At 43.5% G+C, this 19,225-nt stretch overlaps 1 non-coding gene across 1 annotated transcript; it reads right to left on the bottom strand.

Annotated features, from left to right (window-relative positions):
- Window positions 1–4,408: 4,408 nt before the first annotated feature.
- Window positions 4,409–4,480, bottom strand: trnaq-cug (transfer RNA glutamine (anticodon CUG)). Its single transcript has one exon. It is a non-coding gene; the product is annotated as a tRNA-Gln (tRNA).
- Window positions 4,481–19,225: the final 14,745 nt, after the last annotated feature.

The following is a 19,225-nucleotide window of genomic DNA, read 5'->3' as shown; positions in this document are numbered from 1 at the left end:
TTTTGAAACACTTAAAAGACTGAAAGTTCAAACATTCATCAGTGGACCACTCCCAGCAAGAGGAACAAACAGGTTTTCACGGTTGCTTGGGCTTAATACATGGCTGCAAAAAACCTGCAATATAAAAGGAGTGAACTTTATTGACAACTTCAATCTTTTCTGGAGTCAGAGGCAACTGTTTCAACAGGATGGCCACCACCCAAACAAACTTGGTTCAAGAGTGCTAAAGGACAATATCTACTTCTCCCTCCGTCATCCTTCTGCAATGTGTGCCAATCCACTCAACCTGAATGGCACACACACACCTGGATACAGTATGAATGACCACAGGATTTCACTTCAGCACCTGCATGGACATGCGGTTGACACATCACACAAGGACAGTGATAACACCACTCAGCCACAACAACCTCTGCTCACGGACACAATCTCAGCTGAGCCCTGCCCACAGAGCTCACCACAGACAGACTGTGACATACCAGCACTGCTCCAAGATACAGCACCCATAGACGACTTTCTGGAAAACAGCCAGGGAAACCAGGACAGCATATTACAGCCTCCAATAACACCAGAGCAAAAATCCCACTCACCGGAAACATTATCACTCTCTCCAGCATCTCCACTTCTGTGCTTCTCAGAGAAAATGGAACAACTGGTGCATGCTGGAACTAGACTATCCCACTCTTTTGCTGCGAGCCCCCAGATACCAACCAAAAAACGCCAGGCCCCACAACCACCAAAGCCTGCGGGCCCAGCTCGCCCTCCCCCTCCCCCTCCCCCTCCTCCTCCTCCTCCCCCTCCTCCTGTGAGAGCTCTTCGGCCTCTGCCACAGTGCCAGGGCCCACACCCTCCTCCAGCGGCTCGAGGTGAACCAAAAACAACTGATACCAGCTCTCAGTGATATGTGTCGGGTCCCCGCTATGATAACAATAACTTTCTCAAATGTTTACAGAACAAGCGGGAACCCAGTGTGCCTGTATCTTTTTCTATTGCTGTTCGATTACATGATAGAAAGTCTAAGGCCTTCAAAAGCCGTACAGCAAACCCATCTAATCTGGTGCCTATTACACGACATACCAAGATTGCTGTGGGGACAAAAAGTAAGACTGTTAAGTTAGCACTTTTAAACATCCGCTCACTTAAAAATAAATCACTTTTAGTCAACGACTTAATAACCACATACAACCTGGAATTTATGTTGCTAAATGAAACTTGGCTAGAAGAAAGTTGCAGTGCAACAGTCCTCAATGAAACAGCCCCTCCTAACTTTACTTGTATGAGTATCTGCAGAGCTGTCAGAAGAGGCGGAGGTTTAGCTGCTCTTTATAAAGATGTCTATCAATGTAAGCAAATATCATTTGGGAATTACCCGTCTTTCGAGTATCTGGGTATTGTGTTAAAAGGTGCTCCACGCATTTTACTTATCATTGTTTACAGGCCTCCAAAATACTCTCCAGCTTTTGCTGAGAACTTAACAGAACTGTTATCAACAATTTCCTCAGAGTTTGACTGCTTTGCCATTGCTGGAGATTTTAACATTCACATAGATAATGCAGAAAACAATATGGCAAAATAAATCAAAACTGTTTTAAAAGCTTTTGATCTGACTCAGCATGTACATGGACCCACACATAATCGTGGACACACTCTAGATTTACTTATCAGTAAGGGTCTAAACATTTCATCAATTGTTATTAAGGATGTAGCACTGTCTGATCATTTTTGTATTTTCTTTGATATATTGATCTCTCCTGCCATTGAAGCTAGATCTGTGTTTGTCAAGAAGAGATGCTTAAATGAGAACACTAGTGTACTATTTATGAAGGCTATATCTTTAACACCAAGCATATCTGCTGACTCTGTTGATTTTCTCCTTGATTCTTTTAACTCAAAAGTTAAGAGTGTAATTGATGATATTGCTCCTGTGAAAGTCAGGAAGAAGAGTGGCAGACAAAAAGCACCTTGGAGAAACTCAACAGCAGTGCAAAATATGAAAAGACAATGCAGAAAAGCAGAGCGCATGTGGCGGAAGACAAAACTTGTAGTCCATTATAACATCTACAAATACAGCATCCATGCTTTCAATAAGGAACTAAGCAAAGCTAGACAGACTTTTTTCTCGAATATTATAAACAGCAATATAAACAACACGCGCACTCTTTTTGCTACTGTAGAGAGACTGACAACCCCCCCAAGCCAGATTCCCAGTGAAATGCTCTCAGTGAGAAAGTGCAGTGAGTTTACTTCTTTCTTCTCTGAGAAAATCAATAATATCAGAAAGGTGATCAGCTCATCCTTGAGTTGCGCTGGGGTCAGGCAGATCAGACAACAGCACGAGAAAGTAGCCACTATGTCTGATTTCGAAGAAATTGATGGCAAAATTTTGGAAGAAACCGTACAGCAACTAAAAACATCAACCTGCGCCCTTGACGCACTTCCCACATCTTTTTTCAAAAATGTGTTACACAGCTTAGAAGCAGATCTCCTGGAAGTGGTAAATGCCTCACTTCTCTCTGGGAGTTTTCCGACCTCCCTGAAAACTGCTGTCGTCAAGCCCCTCCTGAAAAAGAGCAATCTGGATAAGACCATATTAAACAACTATAGACCGATATCAAATCTTCCTTTCATAGGCAAGATCATTGAAAAAGTTGTCTTCAATCAGTTGAACAAATTCTTAAGCTCGAATGGATACTTTGACCATTTTCAATCTGGTTTCCGACCGCACCACAGTACAGAGGCCGCGCTCATAAAGATAATAAATGATATTTGCTTAAATACTGATACAGGCAAATTATCAGTGCTGGTACTACTCGACCTCAGTGCTGCATTTGACACTGTCGATCACAAAATACTTCTTGACAGGCTGGAAAACTGGGTCGGGCTTTCTGGGATAGTCCTAAAATGGTTCAGGTCATACTTAGGAGGCAGAGGTTATTATGTGAGTATAGGAGACCATAAGTCTGAGTGGACATCCATGACATGCGGAGTCCCTCAAGGCTCAATTCTTGCGCCACTCCTATTCAACCTGTACATGCTCCCAATGAGCCAAATAATGAGAAAGAACCAAATCGCTTACCATAGCTATGCAGACGACACACAGCTCTACTTATCCCTATCGCCTAATGATTACAGCCCCATTGACTCCCTTTGCCAATGCATTGATGAAGTAAACAATTGGATGTGCCAAAACGTTCTTCAGTTAAACAAAGACAAAACTGAAGTCATTGCGTTTGGAAACAAAGATGAAGTTCTCAAGGTGAACGCATACCTTCAGTCTAGGGGTCAAACAACTAAAAATCAAGTCAGGAATCTGGGTGTGTCTCTAGAGTCAGACCTTAGTTTCAGTAGTCATGTCAAAGCAATAACTAAATCAGCATATTATCACCTGAAAAATATTGCAAGAATTAGATGCTTTGTTTCCAGTCAAGACTTAGAAAAACTTGTGCATGCTTTCATCACCAGTAGGGTGGATTATTGTAATGGACTTCTCACTGGCCTTCCCAAAAAGACCATAAGACAGTTGCAGCTCATACATAACGCTGCTGCTAGGATTCTGAGCAGAACCAGAAAATATGAACACATCACACCAGTCCTCAGGTCTTTACACTGGCTGCCAGTTACATTTAGGATTGATTTTAAAGTATTATTACTGGTATATAAATCATTCAATGGCCTAGGACCTCAATACATTCCAGATATGCTCAGTGAATATAAACCCAACAGATCACTCAGATCATTAGGATCACATCGGCTAGAAATACCAAGGGTTCACTCTAAGCATGGCGAGTCTGCTTTTAGCTACTATGCCAGCCGCAGCTGGAACCAGCTTCCAGAAGAGATCAGATGTGCTCCTACAGTAGTCACATTCAAATCCAGACTCAAAACACATCTGTTTAACTGTGCATTTACTGAATGAGCACTGTGCCACTGTTCGTCCGACTGTTTGCACTGTATTTTATTTTATGTTTTAATTATTCTGATTTCATTTGATTATTTCTGTATTTTATCTTTTATTCCAAACTGTTTTAATTATTCTGATTTCTTTTGATTATTTTAATTTCTTCTATGTAAAGCGCTTTGAATTACCATTGTGTATGAAATGTGCTATTTAAATAAACTTGCCTTGCCTTGCCTTGCCTAATAATAGCGGTCGCCGATTGGTCAAAAGTAAGCCACAGCAGAGAAACACGATTGGCTCACGTGGGCTTACTTTGGGCTTACTTTGTGTCAATCGGTAGGAAGCAGTTGGCGCAAGCGAGAGGTAGTGGGATCGATGCCTGCATTCTCCAGTGCTGTCCATCCTTTTTACGCCCCCCTTCAAGGGGCACTACCTAGATGAGCTCTTGCGGCTCAGTGCTGCCGAAAAAGTTTTTTCAAACGAGGTACTGCACACATTCCTGGCAAAAGCAGGTCCCACCGAGATTTGAACTCGGATCGCTGGATTCAGAGCCCAGAGTGCTAACCATTACACCATGGAACCTTGGCGTGTGTCAACTTTTCCCATGAGCAGCAGGATTTAAGTCATTGAGTCCAGAAGCACGATAGCAAGGATTTAAGTCATTGAGTCCAGAAGCACGATAGCAAGAAGCAGATGAAGCCTTTGCTTTTTAAGCCCATGTTTCCCCAATTCCGACTCGGAATTGAGAGTGCCAATTTCACCGCCACGTCAGCAGTTGCGCATCACCTCTGTTTTTTCCCTCCCTTCCGCAAAGAACCTAAAAAGGTTCCACCGAGATTTGAACTCGGATCGCTGGATTCAAAGCGCAATTTTTTGATTAAATCTACAATTAAAAGGTAGCCAGTGCAAAGTTGCCAGCAGAGAGGAAATGCGTCCTGTTTTTTTGTGGTCATTGGAAATCACGCTGCAGCACCTGCACACGTGCTAGGGATCGCGCCTCGTCTTTGTCTTTGAGAGCGATGGACACCTTCTCTCCATCATCGAGGGGAATTAGCTCAAATGGTAGAGCGCTTGCTGCGCAAAAGAAGGGGCCCAATCTTTGCGACCCGCACACAAGCCAAAAAGACGCTAAAAACGAGAATTTGCCCACAAATTTCCCCTGCAACATTATTAGGGCTATATTCCTGTGCGTTATGAAGGAGTTTTAGTCACATTTGAAACAAGTCACCCTCCGCGGGCTGGATTCGAACCCGTGTTCTGCGTGTGATCAACTGCGCCTGCGTCTTCATTTATCTATGACATCATTATATTGATTTATATTTTTGTTGTGTGTATTATTATTATTTTTAAATATTGCACATTACATGTAGTTGATTATTTAATAAAATGAATAAAAATGGAGGGACATGATTTGATTGACATGATTTATCAGATTTGTTTTAAGACACTTCAAATGTTTTATTAAATGTTTTTTTTTGTGTATATTATTTTTTAAAAATTGCATATTACATGTTGTTTATGATTGAATAAAATGAATACAAATGTTTCTTCAAATATGTGTGTTTTTTGTGAGGGATATGATTTGATTGATATGATTTATTAGATTACTTTAAGACACTTTAAATGTTTTATTAAAATGAATACACACAAATATTTCAATGACACTTAAAATGTTTTATTAAAATGAATACACAAATATTTAAATGACACTTTAAATGTAAAAAAACAAATATTAAAATAAATACACACAAATAATGAAATGAGTACACAGACACAAACACACATATATACATATATATATATATATATATATATATATATATATATATATATATATATATATATATAGGACAATATGAAAGACTGGGTGGAACCATGTACAGTAATATATACAAAATATATACAGGAAAAAAGCAAATTGTTTATTGAGGAGGTGGAGTTTGGCTTGTATTTTGCTGGCGCTGTTCTGCCAACCAGTCATCTAAAGATTTTCCATTTGAGGCACGCAAGCAAAATGTGGCATTACCATATCGGCTATGGCCAAACTCTTTGGTTTTGGGCTGCCCACATTTGCTGCACATGTTAAAGGTTACCCCTCGCACATACTTCCTCTTATGGACTCCGCTTTCCGTCTCCTGGGCCCGCCGGCGCCTGTTCCTCTGGGTGTAACGGGAAACAGGAGCAGCAGACACAGGAGCAGGTGGAGCTGGGCCTGCACCGGATGTTGAAGCACCAGAAGGTGGAATCACCATTGACACGGTCATGTCTGGGTTAAGGACTAGTGACAATGACCCAGGTGCTGAAATGGGCTGCACAACTCCTGATGCTGTGGGGGCATTTGCAATGGGGCACACCATGGTGGTGGCAGCAGCAGGCCGTCGACCTGGTCGCAGAAGAGGAGCCTGTCCTTCTCGATTTGGCGGAAGGGTAAATGTATGTTTTGGGCGTGAGGTCGATGCCGCTTCATCCAATTTTTCCCTCGGTGGAGGAAGCTGCGTATCAGCCACAGCAATTGGGTCAGGTGGAGTCAGTCCCTGAGCGAGGACACTCATTTCCTGTTTTTTCTGCTGCCGTTGAAACCTGAAAATAAATTACATGTATTATATATATGTTTAAAAAAGTATTCAGTTAATTTGAAGAAAATAATGTGCCTTGCTTACCACTGAATGAGTGTCTTCTGGTTTAGCTCAAACAGCTGGATCATTGTTTCATCCATCAGCCTGTGATTGTTAAGCACCAGCTCTCGGATGTGGTGGTAATCCGAGAGGATTTTAGACCACCTGGGGCGGCAAACTCCAGCCTTCTTGGTCGGCGACTTGTGTAAAGCACACAGCTTTGTACAAATGGCCTCAACCAAGCGGCTGGTGCTGGGCCACTGTGCTGGTCCCCCGGGATGTCCAATCAGACACCGTTTTACACTCTCCACACCCGGTGTGACTCCGGACCGCTTTGGTGCCTTAAAGCGTCCATGTGTCAGCTGAGGCTGATGTCGAGGCTGATAGTTGACCCGCTGTTTGTCTATGTCATGGAGAGCTGTCCACAGCTGAATGGCCTCTGTCACCTGCAGGTCAGTGAGGTAAGGAGCCTCACGAAGAACAACCAGGTAACCTGCCATATCCTGGACCTTGTCCCACCCAGCAATGCCATCGGGCCCAATGACTGCTCCCTAGTAAATTCAGATTAATGTTAATATATGTGGAATAAAACGAGATTGAAATTAAATAAAGCCCTTAAAGTGTTTTACCTGAGCCTCGTCGGAGAAACTGCTTCCAGTGTCAGATGGCTGTGACAACACTGAAGGGGCAGGGGCAAGATGGTGTCCTTCTCTAGTTGATGTGGATGGCTCAGCCAGTGACACGTCAGCCATTGATACATCAGCCAGTGATGCTGGGGACTGAGGCTGAGGCAAAGATGAGGGGCTGTTTGCGAGATCATGGCAGGGGTCATTCTCGTACAGCACTGGAACTGTGATGTCCTCCGTGATCTCTTCCTCAAACCCCTCATCTTGCAGGTCTTGGTCATCAATTTCCTCCACCAGCCTGTCTTCATCCTCTGGGTTCTGGAGCACTGGAGTCAGTGTTTTGCCAGTCTGGCTGTAAAGGTACTCTATTCCTAGCAATTCACCTACGAGAATAAAAGGGGAAAAACTATGTCTTAATATTTTGTCTAGTACATTTAAGGCTAAATTGATACTTAGTAGAGTATTACAAAATAACAAATTAATGAATGTCTTGCCTGTATATGCTCCAGGAGGGCGATAGCGCTCATCCCAGGGCTTCCCAAAGACTGTCTTGCTAAGCTGGTCCACAACCTCTCTCATGGGACTGCCATATGACCGGATGGAGGACGCTCCTTTTATGGCATCTTCCATCCGGTCATCATTCCAACGCATCAAGCCCTCAAGGAGATAAGCTTGAAAATGCGCATCACTGGCACTGGTTCCTAAAAGTAAAAAAAAAAAAAAAAAAAGGGTTTTATATGTCACATATGTACAATATATTTACTACACATGAGGTGCTATGAAGTAGCTGGTTACATGTAATAGAGTTATGTAATTACATAAAAAAATTATTGTCATTATAACCAGAGTTATTAGTGATTTGTGAGGCAAGACAGCTTTGTCAATGCTTTTATGACATCAGAAAAGAACTGTAAAAGTGTGACATTTATTAATGTGACATTAATTTAACGTAATGGAAGCAGTTACAGTGCTTATATTTTTTTACAGAAAAATTACTAATCCATATGTATGTAATACCTGGAATAAAACGGTTCAGGTGGAGGCGGAATGACTCCAAGGAGGTAGAGCCTCGAGCACACCTGTAGCAGCACAGCTCCACACCGCCTTTCTTCAGTGTCCCCTTCTTTATGTAGAGCGGAAAGTGCTCTGGGTCTTGGATACACTGTACATGCTTCCGCTGTTCTTTCCATATCTGCTGGATCCGTTCATGGTTCAGAAGAGAACTCCAAGAGTATCCTTCCCGTCCGCACTGTCAAACTGATCAATCAGTGACCCAATCAATATGGTGGTCTCCTCCTCCCCCCTGGTCCTCCTCCGGCAGTGCAGTGCCAACTCCCTCCGGTTAATGCGAGCACTGACCGCCTTTTCTGAGATGTAGCCAGTCTTCTTTGCTGCCAGCTCACCCTCCTTTGCACGGCGAAGAGCAGCCACATCCTCTGAATCCCACTGGAATATGGACATGGATAGACGTGCCATGAAGATCCCATAGAGCGGATGAGCCTCTGTCGTGACACCTGCAGCAAATCGCCGCATGAAATGCCAGATGTCCAGGCGCACTTCAAGCTCATCCCACTCCGAAAACATGGCCTTCACCTGAGACTGGCCGTGTTGACTGCAGCAATCTCTGTCCACGTACATCACCTTTGGGGATGCCTCTCCTGCCTCTCGGTAGCGTTTCATTAGGCCAGCTGCCATGGGGTCCAGTGCATGTCCCTCGGCGGCTGTTAGGACAGAGACAAGGACTTGGCCGTGTTCGTTACCAACATTTGTGCACCAGGCAGCTGTTCCTGAAGCAGCACCGGCAAGTTTTTTTGTGACCTATTGAAGAAAAAAAAGATTTTTAAAAACAAAACAAAATAAAAACTCATAACTGTGCATTATGTACACACACACACACATATCCATATCTGGACAATTTCTGGATATAAACAGGGCTGTGATACCTTTTTTGTGGAGTCCATCTTGAGAACCGAGCCAAATATAGATGTTATTTTGGCCTTGACCTCGTCCAGTCGCCCCAGAACATCCCTGGCGTACACAGCTAACAGCCACTTATTATTATTATTATTATTATTAGACTTTATTGTCCACCTTGGTGGAAATTTGTCTTTGACTTCTCCAAACATATATGCATCAGTGACACAACAGTTAAAATGACAAAATACACACAGTTTAAAAGTATGACACTACCACCGTCAACATACAACAACAGAAAATGGAAAGCAGCGCAGCCGATTAGAAGTTATATAAAACACAAAGACGCTTTCAGTTTAAATTAAGTTCCTGTATGGCATGGGGAATAAAGGATCTCTTATAAATGTTCCGGCTCGCCCTTGGGACCCTGAATCTACGGCCAGATGGGAGCAACTCAAACTCTGAGTTGAGTGGGTGTAGGGTGTCTGCTGATATCTGTCTGGCCTTCCTGAGTACCGCCCTATCATACACATCCCCAAGCTGCCTTTGTGACTTGCCAATCACCTTCCCTGCAATATTAACAATTTTGGAAAGCTTGTTTTTGTCTTTCACATTCAGATTGCCATACCAAGCTGTTATATTGAACTGTAAAATGCTTTCTACCAGACCCCTATATGCCATCTCAAGAATGTGTTGACTGACCTTGAAGCTCCTCAGCTTTCTAATTAAAAACAATCGCTGGTTAGCTCTCTTAAAAATACTCTCTGAGTTAACATTAAAACTTAAAGTGCAATCAATGATTGTACCCAAGTACTTAAAATTTTCCACTACTTCCACAGGCCGGCTGTTAAGTACAACAGGGGTGATGTTACTGGCCCCTCTTGGTTTCGTTCGTATTATAAGTTCTTTTGTTTTAGTCACATTAATTTCCAGTTTAACAGTCTGACACCAGTCCTGCAGTAAAGTGACTTGGTTAAAATAAGCTTCCTCATGTGCTGCATTATTTTCTGTGAGAAGTCCTACCAAGGCCATGTCATCAGCATACTTAAGTAAACTAACATTGGTGCTGTGCACAGTCATGTCATTTATATAGATTGAAAACAACAGAGGTGACAACACGCAGCCTTGTGGTGCTCCAGTATTTATGACAAGCTCATCTGAGTAGACCCCATTCATTAAGACTCTCTGAGGGCATTCAGTTAATAAACTTCTAATCCAGTGAATGAGCCCACCATTCACATTCATCCTATGAAGTTGTTCTAAAAGAATATCAATTTGCATAGTATTAAAAGCAGATGTAAAATCAATAAAAAGAACCCGAGCAAGTGATTTTGGTTGTTGCAGATGTTTAGCTATTTGATTTACAAGAGTAAGAGTTGCGTCCTCTGTGCCCCTGTGTGACCTATAGGCAAATTGAAGGGGGTCAAGTTGATTCCCAACAGAAGCCATAAGATGGGTGCTGACCACTCTCTCCATACACTTGGCTAAGAGTGGAGTGAGTGCCACCGGTCTAAAGTCTCCAAGGTCTGTAGCCCTAGAGACCTTAGGCACAGGTATTATTGTGGACTTCTTCCATACGTTTGGAAAAACACCACAATTCAGCAAAATTTGGAACAGCTGAGTAAGAACCCCTTTAAGCTGTTGAGAGCATACCTTTAGCACCCTTCCTTGGAGGCCATCAGGCCCAGGGGCTTTGTTTGGTCTGATTTTAGAGAGACACATGGCTACTTCTTCTTCAGAAAGCTGTATATGTTCATAACTACCAATCTGATCACAGGTAATATTGCACCCTATTTTTGGGTCTCTCACATCGTATCTTCCATAGAAAATGTTTAATCATTAACAAATTTACCACAATCTGCCACGTTTACACTTTGTTTTTTTCTTTCCCTACCCATTATTGTATTTAATCCCTCCCATGCTTGTTTTGCATTGCCTGTACAAAATCTTTGCTCAACCTTATTCTTAAAATCTATTTTTGCTGTAAAAGCTTTACGCTTGAAATCCTTCTCTTTCTCCTTTACTAAGTCAGCTTCTCCTCTCAAAAATGCAGCCCTTTTCTCATTCAGACACATTTTAAGATCCTTTGAGAGCCATGGCTTGTTATTACTAAACACTTGAACTATCTTGGAAGTGATAACAGTTTCTTCACAGAACTTGATATAGCATGTGATTGTGTCTGTCAATTCGTGATGATCAGAGCATGCGTCAAAAAACATGCGCCAATCTGTAGAGTCAAAACAATCTCTTAGCTCCTCCTCCCCATCCTCAGTCCATTGACGTACAGTTTTCAGGAGTGGTTTTTCACGCCTGACTTTCTGTCTGTATGTTGGAAGGAGATGAATGACATTGTGATCGGACTTACCAAGAGGAGGGCGACTCACTGCCTTATATGCGTCTGGGATGTTACCGAAGCACTGATCCAGTATGCGAGTGGAGCGAGTGGGCGTGGTGACATACTGCTGCAGAGTGGGTAGATGAGGTGACAGCTGACATGTGTTGAAATCCCCCAAAATAAACACCGGCTGATCTGCTGATCGGGAGAGAGCAGCATTGAAGCTGTCGGTTATTATTTCCGCAGCTTCTTTGTTATTAGGCCCTGGGACATAAACAAGAATAATGGTGATTTGCCCAAACTCCCGCGGAAGGTAAAACGGCCTGATAGATACAGACAGCAGCTCATAGTCTCTAGTGCACACTCTCTTGAGTACTTTGAATTGTGAAGCCCAAGCGCTGTCAATAAACATACAGAGTCCTCCCCCGATGGATTTTTGAGATGACACCTGATCACGATCTGCTCTTATAACTGTAAATCCCTCCATATCAATGCAAGTGCTGTCCTCGTGAAGCCATGTCTCTGTGAAGCAGAGCAAATTACTCCTCCGAAAATCCTCATCAAACCGGAGAAGTGTTGTGATCTCATCCAGTTTATTATTTAATGATCTGACGTTTGACAGAGTTATGATGGGAAGCGGGTGTCTGTTTCCTCGCCTTCTCAACCTGTTACGAACGCCCCCCCTCGAGCCTCTTTTTTTCGTTTTCCTACCTTGGGCTTTTCCATGAGGGGTTGATGATACGTGATTTAAGTCCACAGACACAGCTTTATTCCTTAGGGCAAGAAGAAATTCCCTCGAGTATGTAATCAGTGGCGACGTTCGTTCACTTCCTTCATTGTTCCCGGCTAGGGCAAAGTTCTCTCTAACGACAGCATATAGGATAAAAAAGATCACCACTGCGCCCAAGTAATCCATTTCCATGTTGCTTAACTCAAGGACGTGAACAAAACAAAAGTTTACAACACGATTAACGCCAAAAATTCACAAACAACAAACAAACGAACGGAGAAGCACAGGGTCAGCAGCCGTGCCGCGCCCCCTAGTTCCACTTAGGTTTAGGAAGGGCAGGTAAAAGGGGAGGCTCAGCAAACACAGGAGGCTGCACAAGGGAGGACCTTGTGAATGGTTCACAGGCAGTCAGGTACTGCAGGACACGCTGTGTCCATGCCTCACTGTGTTGTTCCATCAGCTTCTTGTAGAGCTGAGTCACACTGTTGCCCAGTGTCCTCTCCCTCATCATCCTCACCACCCGGTTGTCACATGAGTATCTAAAGAAACAACAGTATAATCATGCAAATGCTTTGGTTGGAAAAAATAACACAAATAAAAGCGCCTGATAATGAATGATTGTCATTATGAATTACCTGTATGTCAGCAAAGCTGGAAACTGACTGCGGTGGCCCATATCCAGCTGTCCTAAGATGTCCTCATTCCAAGCTGGATACTTCTTTTTGCAGCGTTTGCACTCCAGATACTCAGTGGCAAGGTCATACCACCCATCAATGTCCAAGACCTTGCGCACGGTACGGTAAAGTCCTGCCGCTGTAAGTCTGTGCTTACCACAGTCTGGGCGAACGCAGACAAGAGGAAACAACCACATCTTTAGCGGCATCCATAAGAAAATGGGCCGACAGAAGAAGAGGTCAGGTGAGGCGGGTGGCTGGGTGTTTATTAAAGGGGGCTGAGGAGGATACCACCAAAGCTTCAGCTGGGACACTATTTCTGGCTTTTCGGTTCGCATGTTGGCCTTAAACAGTGTGTTCCGGATCCACTCATGCTGGAAAGGTGGAAGATGATCTCTCCAGTGACTAGGAAGCTCAGCTGGTGGCTGATGATGAGGAAGAGCTGGTGTCTGTGCTGTTTCCGCTGATGGAGACGGACCGGCACAGGCCTCTGAGTGAACAGTAACATAAACAATATAAGGATGACTGTTATTTGATAGTAATATGCCATAAATGCAGTCCACAAACAGCCGGCGAAGCAGTAATTTTAAACAAGTATTAATAATAATTATGATTATATTTAGGAATAACAGTGAAGAAAATGGTATTAGTGTCAAGAAGCAAAGAACACAGAGTACACTTTATTGATGTAAGGAATATGGGATCAATATAGCTCTTTGAGAATGAGGATTAGATGGAATGAAAGAAGGAAAATGAGTCGTGATGAATTCAGTAAAAAAAAGTATGAGTAAAAAGTATTCACAGACATGAAGCATGCACACAGACACAATAAGGAAAAACTGTTCCTCTAATTATTAGAACAATGAATCTCCACCATCCTGTCTGCTCAGGTTGAGTGAGTGAGAAGAGCAAGCGGTGTGAAAAAATTATCCAGTGATTGTTTAGCAAAAGGTAAGTTCGGAAACGCAAATAAATACACTGACACCTTTGGACATCCTTAAGGTTTGGAAGAAGTGCACTCAAAGAATGCCTCCCGCTTGAGGCATGATGTCACATAATTCTGTATTGTAAACAAAAAATATTTTAAAATGTTTATTTATTTTCAAAAATAATGATTCTCAGTGGGTTTCCACAAAACATTCTTATAATATTTGCATTTGTGTCATATGCCACACCTGTATTTAGCTGTGCTTCACATTGTGATGCAGCAAATACTAGCTCCTCATCATCATCTTCAGCAGTGGGAATGGAAGTGCCTGGAGCACAAATGTTAAAACTATTACTGTGATTAATACATGGAGACAAACATATGTAAGATGTTGCTTACTTACCAGTAGCGAAAAGCTGCTTTTGGACCAAATGTTTGGCTTGGGGTTCTGCTGCCGGAGGAGGTAAAGTGGACTGCAGTAATGGATCTGGAAACAACAAGTGGACAAGTTTGCCATGACGATAAATGAATACATGTAGAACTGCTGTAGGGAAAATTCTATATTTACACTCCTACTAACAGGGTTTAACTGGTGACATTAGTTTTTTTGCCAGCTGTGAAGGTGACAAATGTTTGCCACGCGCCAACAGTGCTTTCACAGTGGCGGTCTGCTGTAAACCAGTTTGGATGGCTGTAGGTGGACGTGCAGAGGCACTAGAGGTTGCAGGTGGACGTGCAGAGGTACTGGAGGCTGCAGGTGGACGTGCAGGCTGATGTACACTGGTGCCCATATCAGAAGCCCGTCTTTTCAGGACATACGCCTTGAAAATGGCCATGTTAGTGTTGGGCCTGGCATCTGCCTTAACCAAGTACCTGATGAGGGATTCGGCCTCATTGCTCTGGTCATCATAAACATCCTTCATGGACCGGCCCTGAAAGTCACCAAACTCCACCATCAAGCAGCCCTGGTCTCCAGTTGCCCGGGCTTCTGCTTGCATTTCCTGCTTCCTCTTATACTTCTCTACTTCTTCTGCCATCTCTCTAATATGAGAAGTGTACTGTAGGAACAGTTGTTTATTTTCTGACAGGGGGGTTGTCTGCGCTTTCTCACTGGAAATGCTGAGCACCAAATACACTGCGTACCCCAGAGAGTTTTCCAGGAGCCATCTAAATCTCTGACCCTGGTACATCCCAAACTGAAGTTTGCAGTGAGCCAGTACTAAAAACTGGTCACTGGGATCTCCACCGTTTGTGCAGACAAAAGTACTTGCCTCTGCCAGCACCTCCTCCTTCGATTTGGCCCTTCCAGACACCACATTTTGAAGTTGCTTCGCCTCCGCCGATGGCGCCATGAGGAGACGGTTTGATGTTGCTGACTGGCGACGAAAAACGGGGTATGCGTACATTTTCTGAAATGAAAATCAGAAAGAGACTATTACCTCTGTCAATCTAAAAGATACCTGTATGTTAAGTGTGTTACAATAATTTAGCAAACTACACAGCAGGACTTAAATCATGTTTTTCAGGCATTTTGGGTGACAATATGGAAAGAAATTATATGAAATATTAGATATTATTATGAAAATCTTGGCAATTACTACTAACTCCCATTATTACACTTCTTTTTTCATTACATGTTGCCCCAATAATACATTAATATGCAAATTAGATACATAGATACATTGTATAAAATGGGAAAACCCGCTTATGGCCATTTTACACACATATTGCATAAAGCAAAATGGAAGTCTATATCAAATCATTCTGTTATCTTTTATAACATAGTTGGGAATCATCTTCATACAAAGTTTGGTATATAAAATCCTGAAACCTAAACAATTTCAGGATATAAAACACTGATATAATTAAGCTATATCCTCCTGAGACCAAAAAAAGTTTAGTTAATTTAGTATTATGTGTGTCATTACATTGTTTAGAGCATAAGAAAGTTTTTTGCAAAAACGTTTTTTTTTTTTTATAATGTTCATATAGGTTATACTATGTCTTCTGTAGAGGACACTAGGACTCATTTTTTATCATTATTTTATTTAAAGACATGAATAGGCAAAAACAATGTTTTTTTTTAGATCACGTCTTTTTAAATAAAATAATAATAAAAAAATGAGTCCTAGTAGTGTCCTATACAGAAGACATAGTATAACCTATATGAACATTATAAAAATAAAAATAAACGTTTTTGCAAAAAACTTTCTTATGCTCTAAACAATGTAATGACACACAAAATACTAAATTATTAACTAAAATTTTTTTGGTCTCAGGAGGATATAGCTTAATTAGCGGCCGGCTAATTAACTTAACAGTAGCTACATGTTTTCTTTTCTGTATTTTATCATGGGAAAAGTTACAGGTTCACAGGTACTGAAGTAAACCTGTAATATACACGCTAGCTAGCTATATTGGCATGTCTAATTTTCCAAAAATACACAATGTATATGAATAAATATTAAACGATTATACGGTAATGAAGAATAGCCTTACCTGTTGCAAAGATGACAATAATAGGAGCCGCTGATTGGTCAAAAGTACGTCACAGAAGAGAAACACGATTGGTCAAAAGTAAGCCACAGGAGAGAAACGCGATTGGTCAAAAGTAAGCCACAGGAGAGAAACGCGATTGGTCAAAAGTAAGCCACAGCAGAGAAACGCGATTGGTCAAAAGTAAGCCACAGTCAAAAGTAAGCCACAGCAGAGAAACGCGATTGGCTCACGTGGGCTTACTTTGGGCTTACCTTAGCTCAATCGGTAGGAAGCAGCAAGCGCAAGCGAGAGGTAGCGGGATCGATGCCTGCATTCTCCAGTGCTGTCCATCCTTTTTACGCCCCCCTTCAAGGGGCACTACCTAGATGAGCTCTTGCGGCTCAGTGCTGCCGAAAAAGTTTTTTCGAACGAGGTACTGCACACATTCCTGGCAAAAGCAGGTCCCACCGAGATTTGAACTCGGATCGCTGGATTCAGAGCCCAGAGTGCAAACCATTACACCGTGGAACCTTGGCGTGTGTCAACTTTTCCCATGAGCAGCAGAGATTTAAGTCATTGAGTCCAAAAGCACGATAGCAAGGAGCAAATGAAGCCTTTGCTTTTTAAGCCCATGTTTCCCCAATTCCGACTCTGTTTGAGAGTGCCAATTTCACTTTCACGTCAGGAGTTGCGCATCACCTCTGTTTTTTCCCACCCTTCCGCAAATAACCTGAAATGGTTCTACCGAGATTGGAACTTGGATCGCTGGATTCAAAGCCCAGAGTGCAAACCATTACACCGTGGAACCTTGGCGTGTGTCAACTTTTCCCATGAGCAGCAGAGATTTAAGTCATTGAGTCCAAAAGCACGATAGCAAGGAGCAAATGAAGCCTTTGCTTTTTAAGCCCATGTTTCCCCAATTCCGACTCTGTTTGAGAGTGCCAATTTCACTTTCACGTCAGGAGTTGCGCATCACCTCTGTTTTTTCCCACCCTTCCGCAAATAACCTGAAATGGTTCTACCGAGATTGGAACTTGGATCGCTGGATTCAAAGCCCAAAGTGCTAACCATTACACCATGGAACCAACACTTCCTGATAGCTGGCTGTCTGAGAGGCAGATAGCGATGAGGCTAGGTGGAATCAGGTAGACTAAAAGAGGCGGACGTGGTTCCTCTGCCGAAACCCGGGATATAAATATCCTGGTTGCCCTAATCAGGCTGAAGAGATTAAAAGCAAAGCCTAATAATGGGCTCGTCCGGGATTTGAACCCGGGACCTCTCGCACCCTAAGCGAGAATCATACCCCTATACCAATGAGCCGAAACATACATCCTCCCTGCTGCTGCCGAGCCATTTCAGCTTGCATGGCTTAAAGCGCAATTTTTTGATTAAATCTACAATTAAAAGGTAGCCAGTGCAAAGTTTCCAACACAGAGGAAATGCGGCCTCTTTTTTTGTGGTCATTGGAAATCACGCTGCAGCACCTGCACACGAATAATGAGAAGCTTACTTACAGGAGCCTGGTCTGCAACACTGGACCCAGTTGATGTTGCAGGAGCAGAGGCAGCACTTGGCTGGACAGAAGGCTGTGGAGGATACTGCAGAGGAGGCTGAACAGGGCGCAGAGGAGGAGACTGCAGAGGAGACTGGGCAGGGCGCAGAGGAGGAGACTGCAGAGGAGGCTGGGCAGGGCGCAGAGGAGGAGACTGCAGAGGAGGCTGGGAAGGGCGCAGAGGAGGAGACTGCATAGGAGGCTGGGCAGGGCGCTGCAGGCCTGTGGGTGGCTGTAGTGAGGATGGTCCTGGTGCAGAGGGACAGGGGTTGAAGGCCTTGCTGGAAAGATGGGAGTTGCTCTTTCCAGTGGACAGGAAGCTCTGCAGGCGACTGGTACACCTGGCCAGGGGTCCACAATGCTGGAGGAGCAGGATAAGGGGCAGGAGAAGGGGCAGTAGCACGAGCCGGGGCAGGAGCAGGGCCTCTCGAGCCTGCAGTGGCTGGAGAAAAAAGAAAAAACTTACCCACTTACAGGGTTTGGCTGGAGACAAAATCTTTTGTGCCAGCTGTGAAGCAAATAAATGCTTCCCCCGCGCCAACAGGGCCTTCACATTGGTCGCCAGCAGTGGCCTGTTCTTAGTGGCAGTAGGTGGAGGAGGAACAGTCACAGTGGCAGTGGGCACAGCAGCAGTGAGGACAGATGCAGTGGGCACAGTGGTGGTGGGCACGTGGGCTAGAGCCTGCCTCTTCAGCACGTATGCTTTGAAAAGGGCCATATTGGTGTTAGGCCTGGCCTTTGCCTTCTTCAGGTAGGTGATGAGAGCCTGGGCCTCCTTGCTTGGGTCCTCATACACCTCCTTCATTGACCTACCCTTAAAATCCCCAAACTCCACCATCAGACATCCAGAGTCTCCTGTCCTCTGGGCCTCCTGCAGCATGACCTGTTTTTTTCTGATACACCTCTACAGCCTCGCCTACCTCCCTGATCTGCGAGGTGTATCTGAGGAACAGGTGTTTGTTGTCCGACAGCGGGTTGTCCCTCTCCTCCTCCCCCAAAACGCTGCTGACCAGATAGCAGGCATACCCCAGTGAGTTCTCCAGCAGCCACAGGAACCTCTGACCCTGGTGTTTCCCAAACTGGATCTTGCAGTGAGCCAGAACCAGGAACTGGTCTCCAGGATTCCCTCCATTCTGCCTCAAAAAGGCAGTGGCCTCAGCCAGGACCTCCTCCTTACACCTGGCCCTCCCTGCCAACACGATCTTCCTCCTATTGGCCTCCTCAGTTGGCCCCATAAGGAGTCGACCCTCAGAGGTTCTTCGTAAAACCGGGTATGCATACATAATCTGAAAGGACACAGGCATAAACAGAACGTTACATAGCTGTCATATTCCAACTGAAAGTATTTTGCTACAGCATTTGTTTTTTATGTAATTAATTATTATAATATTATAATAATTAATGAATATTATTATTATTATTATGAGCATAAGCATTATTGTTTTTTATACAACTGTGAATCACTTTGAATTGCC

Source organism: Siphateles boraxobius, unplaced genomic scaffold (genome assembly GCF_051911475.1).
Source record: "Siphateles boraxobius isolate OS27281-9 unplaced genomic scaffold, OSU_SipBor_1 19, whole genome shotgun sequence".
NCBI lineage: Eukaryota > Metazoa > Chordata > Actinopteri > Cypriniformes > Leuciscidae > Siphateles > Siphateles boraxobius.
The sequence above is the reverse complement of the archived record's forward strand: the minus strand, read 5'-3'. Positions and strand labels throughout refer to the sequence as shown.